The sequence below is a fragment of the Dipodomys spectabilis genome, unplaced genomic scaffold (assembly GCF_019054845.1).
Source record: "Dipodomys spectabilis isolate Male_0828 unplaced genomic scaffold, ASM1905484v1 ptg000193l, whole genome shotgun sequence".
Taxonomy (NCBI): domain Eukaryota; kingdom Metazoa; phylum Chordata; class Mammalia; order Rodentia; family Heteromyidae; genus Dipodomys; species Dipodomys spectabilis.
The window spans coordinates 1403154-1412862 of NW_024870870.1; the positions used below are offsets into that span (position 1 = coordinate 1403154).

The 9709-nt window shown below is 34.7% G+C and overlaps 1 non-coding gene across 1 annotated transcript; it reads left to right on the top strand.

Moving 5' to 3' along the window:
- Positions 1–302: 302 nt before the first annotated feature.
- LOC122121682 lies at positions 303–408 on the top strand. The gene has a single exon (XR_006150009.1). It is a non-coding gene; the product is annotated as a U6 spliceosomal RNA (small nuclear RNA).
- The last annotated feature ends 9301 nt before the right edge of the window (positions 409–9709 follow it).

A 9709-nucleotide genomic window follows, 5' to 3' on the forward strand; every position in this document is an offset into this window, starting at 1 on the left:
CAAATCCCAAAATTAAACATATTTAAAACATTAAAACTTTTAACAAACCTTAACATTTGCTGCAATGATCATTATGACAAGTGCCTTTTGTAGAATAATTGAACTCCTCCTCCTACAAATCTCATGAACAACAAATATCTGGAATTATTTTGTTTTTGATATGTCAATCTTGACTTTATTCTTAAATGTGTGCTTATATAAGAAACACATGGTTCTAAAATTTCACAATTCTTTTGAACTTATTTTTGTTGAATTGTCTAGTTTAAGAAAATCAATTACTTTTTATATATAAAAAATGTTTTGTGCTCAATTTGGCTGCACATACACTAAAATTGGAACATACAGAGAAGATTAGCATGGTCCCTGCACAAGGATGATGTACAAATTAGTGAATCGTTCCATATTTTTACAACAACAGATGCTGGAAGGGATATGGCCAGAAGGGAAGCCTACGGCATTTTTGATGGGAGTGTAAACTTGTTCATCCACTTTGGAAAGCAGTTTGGAGGTTCCTCAAAAGCCTCCACATAGAGCTCCCTATTATACAGCAATCCCACTTTTGGGCATTCTCGCAAATGATCACAAACCAGTCCATACTAAAACTACCACCACAACAATGTTTATTGTAGCATTATTTTCCATAGCTAAGATATGGAACCAACTCTGATGCTGCTCAGTAGAAGAATGGATCAAGAAAATGTTCTCTCTCTCTCTCTCTGTCTCTCTCTCTCTCTCTCACTCTGTGTGTGTGTGTGTGTGTGTGTGTGTGTGTGTGTGAATGTACACTTACACAACCACTTTGGAAAGCAGTCTGGTGAGTCCTCAGAAAGATAAATATTGACCTTCCTTATGGCCCACTCATACCACTTCTAGGCATCTATCCTGAACAACAGGTACCAATATTCAAGGACAAATGCACTTCCATGTTTATTGCAGCACTGTTCACAATAGCCAGGATATGAAAACAACCCATATGTCCCACCAGAGATGAATGGATCAAAAAACTGTGGTAACTATACACAACGGAATATTTTCCAGCCATTAGAAAGGACAAAATAATGGCATTAGTAGGGAAATCAATCAAGCTACAGGAAATCATGTTGAGCGAGTTAAGCCAAAAGCAAAGAGACAAATGGCACATGGTCTCCGTGATAAGCAGATGTTAAATCCAAAATGTAAGGTGATATGACAAAATTAACAACACTTAAGAAACCAAGAACTTCCACTCATCTGGTCGAATCACTACTAAATAACCCCATTCTGCCCGTCATATGTGCACACTGAAGGGAAACCAGGAGGACGACACAGAACTAGAGGGAATCAGGGAAAAACATACAATAGTGGGATCCATCAGCTGTGCTGGACATTGACCAAAATGAACTAAGCAACTCAATGTCACAGGAGGGAGGGAGGGAACAAGTGGGAAAGAGGGAACAGCTGATGCTATGCAATACAAAAGAAATATACATATTTCAAAACAAAAAAGTTTACATATGGAAGAAATAACTCTATTGCAAAGCTCATAGAATTCATAAATGTTGTAGACCATAATAGACAATTTGCTCCATCGAAGTTAGAATGTGTTTGTGACTTAAACTAAGCATCACTATCCCACAATATTGTGAAATTTGGGAAATTTGTAACCACTTAATCACAATAAAAACATTTGAAAAAATGATGAAGGTGGAAAACTAAGTTGCTCTAAAAAACAAAAAAGGAAAATGTTCTGTGTGTATTTGTGTGTACACACACACGCACACACATATACTATATATATATATATATATATATATATATATATGTATATATATATATATATGTATATTAATTCTATGCCTCCATCAGAAAGAATGACATCGCTCAATTTGTTAGGAAATGGAAAGACTTGGAAAAAAATTATATTAACTGATGTAAGCCAAGTCCAAAGAAACATAGGTCCCATGGTATCCCTTATTTGCAATAACTAGTATATGTCTGGGATAAGCAGAAAAGTTGAAAGCCTATGTGTATATGACTAGATAAGTTGATGTTAAGCTAAATAACCCCCAAGATATAGACACAAGTGTTTTTTTTTTCTTTCTTGCTGTTGTTTCTCACATATTTATAATGTACGACGTGATTGTTTTTCTTTTTTATACATTCCTCCCCAACAGTATAACAGTGTTTTCACTTTATTTGATGTTGGTGCACCTGCATCTTGAATGTACACTTCTCTAATTTGGGGAGGGAAAGGAAAAAAACAACATGCTTAAATAGGAATACAGTTTGACCCATTGTATAACAATAGATGCACAAGACATTATTTTGAAAAACGAACTTTACAATTTAGGCTAGGGACATTTGGTGGGGCTTTGGGGTATGAGGAGTGTACTTGTGGAGGTGTAAGGGAAGGAATGGTGGGGGAAAAACAAAGGAGGAGGTAACAATGCTTGATAGGAAATGTACTTATTACTTTGCTCATATAACTATAACCCCTCCGTACAGTATTTTTACAACAAAAATGTATAAAAATGTTTTGAGATGGAAGAGTTTATGAAGCCCATTTTACCCATATAATATCGTTAACAAAGAAATTAATGCAAAACACTGATATGAAGATATTTTGAAAAAGTGAGTGTGTGTGCATTCCTGCGTGTTGGCATGCTCAGAGTTTGAAATCAGGGCTTCAGCATCTCGCTACGTCTTTCTCTCTAGATTGGTGAGTTATTATATGAGCTACATCTCCATTCCTGGCCCTTTGCTATTTCGTTAAAATTTTGAAAAATAATCTCATGAATTTATTTTGTCCTGTTGGCTTCCCAATATTATCCACATATCTCAGGCTCCTTAGTAGGTATCCCGAGTAGTTAGGATTACAGGTGTGACAAACCAGTACCAGGCTTTCAGAATAATTTTAAAAGTAGAAAAAAATTTACTTCACAGAGGCCTGTTTTATCATCTCCTAGTCTTAAAGCATTTTGGAGTGATTATATGTGAAATTTTTCATTCTTGAATTATTAAAATACAGTAAGTGATGATATTTAAAAGATTTAGTACTTTTTAAAAATGATACTGGAACTATGGGACAGAAGAAATTTGCCTCTCTTTGGACCATAATTTATAAGCTCAGCTCTGTGCATGATAACCCAATGTCACCAACACAGTCTGTGTTGAAGACAAAATGTAACAGAAAACAATTACCATGGGCAATAATTGCTATGCTATTATTTCTTGGACAGTATGAATATTGAATTGAGAGTATCAGTGAATGGAGAGAATTTATCTACCTTTTGTGTATTGCTGGAAGACTTTTGGAAAATTTGACTCATTTCCTTCCTCACTGTGTGTCTTGGGCCATGCACTTAGTGCCTTTAATTACAATTTTTCCCAACACTAAAATGGTAATAACATTAGCATTATAGCAAATGTTATCTTAAGAATTAAGGGTCCTTAGAATGATGAACTCTTTTCTCATTCTTGTAGAGGCATTATCAGATGAGAGGAACTGTATTTTTTTGTTTGCTTACATCCATTTATTCTTGAGTTTGAAATCTGAACTTCTTAAGACTGAAAGAAACCAAAATTAGACACACAGGTTTGGAAAGAGCAATCAATGTAAAATAAATAAAATATATATAGATATGTAAAAGGTCTAAATAAATTGTTATATAGTCTCAAGCATAAACAGAAAATGATTTAAGCAATATCATGTTATTGAAAATTGAAAAATGTTAGGAGTTGCTTAATTTTTTCCTTTTTACTACCTTGAATTAATTATTTTTGTATAGAGAGACTAAAGATGAGATTAACAAGAAACTTGATTAAAAATGGACAAAAGTTGGAATAGACATGTTTTCCATAAACCCCTCTATATCACCAGTGGGTTTACACAGTTGTGATTAATACAACTTCTGTGCTGGCTTAATGCTGTGAGAAGAAGTCATTAGAGAAATGTAATTCAAAATTACTATGATACTACTTTATAACTATTATAACTCTTATCAAAAAAAATCAAAGGAACCAGGTGTGGTGGTAAAAGTTTGTAATTCCAAGCATTTAGGAGGTTGGATTTCGGTCTTAAGCCAGTCTAGGGTACTGAAGATAGTAAAAATTTGCCCTTTATTCCCTTTTGAATAAAAGGTAATCATGTTGGTGAGAGTGTGAAGAAAAGGAAATTTTCTACTCTTGGACAAAATCCAGGTTAGTATTCTCATTGTAGAAAGTAGTATGCAGTTTTCTAAAGAAATCATACTTGAAATATCATCTGACCCACCAATCATGTGATTATTTCTCTCTGGGTAACTCGTAAATATATCTGTAGTTCATTGTTATTCACATTATTCACAACAACAGCCAAGATGTAAATCGAAGTTCAGTGTTCAACGACACTAATAAAGCAACTGTGTTACATGCACAAATATCTTTTTCTGTTTCATCCTTAAAATAACAAGAGACTGCTCCCATTAGCCACAACTTACAATGACCTGTAAGATGTATTCGAAATGAAGAAAAATGTTATGTTCTGATCTTTGTAAACATACACACACACACACACACACACACACACACACACACAAACCATCCTCAAACATTGACAGAATTTTTTTTTAAAGTAAAGCATTTAGTTCGGGCATTTAGTTCACAATGCATAAGATACTAGATATACATTATGACCAGGTATAGAGTTGTAATGTACAACATGAGGATACAGGGGACAACATTGGCCTTACATAGGAATGAAGCTAAGTAGGAGTTGTTCTTCCTAGTAGTGGTTACTCTTTTAGTTGTTCTTCCTTCAATAATGGATAAGATGAATGTAATTCTTTAAATATACCTGCCTATTTGCAGAAATAATAACAAAAAATATAGCAATAATGTTGCGCGCTCAACATAGAACAAAATGTCAAATTAAAATAAACTAATTATTACAAATAAAGGAAACCGTGGGACCTATGTGTCTTTAAGTCTGGCTTACTTCACTAATATGATTTTTTCCAAGATCTTTCATTTCCTTACAAATGAGGTGGTCACATTCTTTGTGATTGAAGCATAGTTTTCCATGTGTGTTTATCTGTGCATGTGTGTGTGTGTGTGTGTGTGTGTGTGTGTGTGTGTGCGTGTGTGAGAGTGTGTGTGTCATTTTTGGTAAATATTACTGTGATACACAGTAGTAGCTTTACTGTGGCCTTGTTTGTGATCACCTGGTTATATGCCCAGAAGTGGGATTACTGGGTAATAGGGGAGCATTATTGGGTACATCAAGGATAATCTTAGTAGATGAGCAGAATAGTTCAATAGCTATGTACATATGATTGTATAAGGTGATTCTAAGTAAAATGAACTCCAAGACATGTTCTTTGTTGTTGTTGTTCTTAATGTACTGTGATTTCTTTTTATGCTTTTGTGTTTTCCCCACCTAAGGTTTATCCCCTGTAGTCACTGTATTTGATTTTGATACCCTGGGTATTTTAAATATGTTGGTTTGAACTAGGGAAGGGAAAGAAAAAAGAAACAAAATGGTGAGACAAAGGACAAAGGGGGAACCTATGCAACAGTGGTAATCACAAGTCAATATGTTGTAAATAATCTTGGGCGGGGGCGTTGGGAGTGAAGAGAGGGAAAAATAGGGGAAAGGTTAACAAGTTAGAAAAGAAATAAATTAATTACCTTACTTATGTAACTATATCCCATCTGTACATTACCTTGACAATAAAATTTAAATAAAAAATAAAATAAAATATATGAGAGCAGCAATACAGGAGATGGGAGTGGGGGAAATACTGTAGCATCGTAGAGTAGAACAGCTGTGGAGAGCAGCAATTTGACTTTAATGTAGGAAGTAATAAACTAGCATACAGATTTTCAGCCTCATGTCGGTCATTAAAAAGGGAAAACAAAACGCACAATCAGCAAACCAATTGAGATAAAATAGAAAACTAAACAATTAAGATGGAGAGATGACTTGGACCAAGAATAACAAATGACACAATTAGGAAACAAATAACAAGCTGCTGGGCTGGGAAGGTGGCTCAGTGCTAGAATGCTTACCTTGTATGCCTGAGGCCCTGGGTTCGATTCCTCAGCACCACATAAGCAAAAAGAAAAAAGCTGGAAGTGGTGCTGGGTCTCAAGTTGTAGAGCGCTAGCCTTGAGCTGAAATGATGAGGTATAGCGCCCAGGCCCAGAGTTCAGGCCCCACGATCGGACCCAAAAAATAAAATAAAAAAAAAATAACAAGCTGCTAAGTTTAAAAATGATCACCCTTAATTCTACTGACTTGTTTACATCACAATTTGTTAGAAATATAATTCAAATCACAGTTTAATAGTATATCATTTTAATAATAGTTTACTTATTATTGATTTCTTAACATTGAATGTTTAATATATAATTTTAATTTCATCAGCTATAGAAAAGAAGAAAATGAAAATAATTTTAATAATATATTTAATGAATTGTAAAATTGAGAAGCATTAGAATTTAAACAAATAACAAATCATTGCTTCATTTCTGTGAGTTAATGTAATAATTCAAAGTGTATTCTACACTTAGCAATCATCTTAACATCAAATAATAAATTATTACACATGACCCTTGGTATTATTTGGAAGGGTTCAGCACTGTGGCAAAATTCACACCACATAGTACACGAGGGTACGATCCCTCTCATATAGCTTAAATTGTGGAAATTTGATTTCTACATGCATGTTAAATTCTTGTCTAGGTGACATTTATAAAATTATTTACAATTATATACACGAGGACTATTTCAGATGATAATTAAAAGTGATATTCATTAATTAAATTTTTATTATTTCATACCAAATAAATATTTACAGAGAGACTGAATTTTTCTCTAGATGATGGTTTATGTGTGCCAGATTATACGTATTAAAGCTTATTTTATATTACTGACATTGTTTCTAGAGTTGAATTTATTTGTCCATTACGGGTTAAGTGTATTATATTGGATATATGAAAGTAAACTGAATGTTTATTCCATTAATCCTTTGTCTAATCCCAATATAAATTATCCATGTGTTTGAAGTAATGAAAATAACAACAGATAAAAGCAAGATAAATCAGTCTGTAGTAGACAAGTATTTACCCCATATTTACAGAATATTCTTGGGAATATGTGCTCCAGGCTGGCCACAACTGAAGAATATTATGGTTTGAACTATCATAAGAGACGGAAGGAAGGGGAACCTTCCTTCCAAAAGTCTGATCCCAGGAATGTAATCTGCTTTATGGTGCCTACTTAGAAATGAATATTTTTCACAGTCAACTTTGAAAAGCCATCTTGATAGACGATTTCTGTAAGTGGTTACAAAGCATTATTGATGGCTTTGCAAGGATGCCTGATTGCCTCATTTTGAGACAATTAACAGGAATTTAGTCAGTTGTTCTTTGTATCCTAAGGAGTATAACTCATTGACTCTAGGCCGGGGGATCACAGGGGCCCAGAGAAACTACTACCTTGAATAGTAATCCTAGATATCTAAAACAAAGCACACACACACACACACACACACACACACACACACACACACACACTCCAGTAAGCACAGCCAGGCAGGGTTGCTATCACAGCCTACAAGAAGTCAGGCAAAAAACAGAAGCTGAGAATCATTTAGCTGATAACTAATATCTTTTTTATGAGGCAGACTCAAATGAGACTCCAGAGAGAGGATCAGAAAGACTGATCAGACTAAAATTGGTCACACAAAGATTGGAAAGTAAAATTCCTTGTAGTACAAATAAATCATAGAAAGCTTGTGCATGTAAGAACATGACAGAAGACCAAATTCCAGAAATGCACATTTTCTTAGAAGTCAGCTTAATCAATTTCCAGTGCAAATCTTTGCATTCTTAAATATTTGACCACATGTGGGAGAAGGTTGAAAATAAAGAAAATTTCATCACTCTATTAGGAAGTCCAATATCACATTAGGGAATAATCAAGCACAGATTTGTAATAAAAAGAGAAAACAAATATTCCAAGTGAGTGTTTCATTTCTTCTGACATAAAAGTTCTTAAATTAGGTGCTAACAATTACCATACAATTGATCCAGTCCCCCAGCTGAGTTGATATTGACTGCAGTATTCCCACACGAAGGAAAAGGGAAAATTTACAAATGTCTGGTGAAATGAGGTGAAGGTGAAGTGTTCTAATAGTAATATCTGAGGTTTAGACACAGGTGAAGAGGTGGATTTTCATTTCTAAAAATCCCCCATTTTTACCTGGTGCCAGTAGCTCACAGCTGTAATCCTAGCTACTCAGGAAACTGAGATCTGAGGACTACAGTTCAAAACCAGCCTGGGCAGGATAGACCCTGAGACTCTTATTTCCATTTAACCATCAGAAATCCAGAAGTGGCACTGTCACTCAAGTGGTAGAACACTCACCTTGAGTTGAAGAGTTCAGGGACGGTGTCCAAGTCCAGACTTCAAGCCCCTTGAACAACAACAACAACAAAATCTCCCTTTCATGGACTACCTACATCTCTTCCTAACATTCAACAAAGGAGCCATTTTATCACCCACTAACATTTAAGTCCTAATCTAGCTACTGCAAATAGATTGATTTGGTATCTTATATAAAACAGTTCATATTTACGGAAACAAATACCAGCAGTGGTAACATTTTTCCAGTCCTTGAACTCTGGGCCTGAGCCCTGAATACGGTTATGCTGGTAGCTTTCATGTGAGCTTGTTTGTTATTTATTGGATTACTGCCCATGAGGGGAATTACTGAGTCTTAAGGGAGATCTATATTTACTCTTTTCAGGAAACTCCGTACTGCCTTCCACAGTGGTTGAACATGTTTAATTTCCCACCAACAGTGTAATAGAGTTCCCAATTGGCTACATCCATGCCAGAATTTGCAATAGTTAATTTTCTTAGTAATGGCCATTCTAATGGACGAGGTAGAATCTGTCTTGTTTACTTATAGATTTGTAAGCATCTTCTAGCTATCATAAATGAATGAATCCATGAAACCTATATTGCTCTGAGTCTGCATTACTTTGTCTTTTCTCTTAATAGAATTTTCCCAAACCTTTCATTTTCCTTACTACTGGTGAAAAGTCATCTTTCTGATGGGTGAATATAATTCCATTGTGTGTGTGTGTGTGTGTGTGTGTGTGTGTGTGTGTGTGTGTGTGTGTGTGAGCGTTTGTGTTGGTAAGATGACTATAGGCCCATGTATTCATTTCTAAGCATTCTGTTTCATCTGTAATTTTGTAATTCCATATTATAGTTGCATTGCTTCTCTTCTACTTTGAAGAATATTGTTGGGATTTTGATGAGTATTGCATTGCCAATTGTTTAGAGGAAGTATTGCAGTTTTCAAAATGTTAATTCTTCCATCCAGGAACATTGAAATACTTTCTATTTCTTTGAATCTCCTTCAATTTCCCTGTTTATATTTTTAAAGTTTTCACATATAGGGCCTTCACAATTTTAGGTAAATTAATTAATTCCTAGTTTTGTTGTTGTTGTATTGTTTTGTTTAGATTTGATTTGATTTTGAGGCTAGTACATATGAGGTTGTTTTTTGGATTTCAGCGTGGATCTTCCCATTGTTGGTAACAGAAAAACTACTGATTCTTGTGGTTTTTATACCCTGCTACATTGCTGAAGGTTAGCATCACCTTTACTAACTAGAGGGAGGAATCCACAGGGTCCTTTAAATACAGGATCATTTCAATTGTAAAATGGGATAGT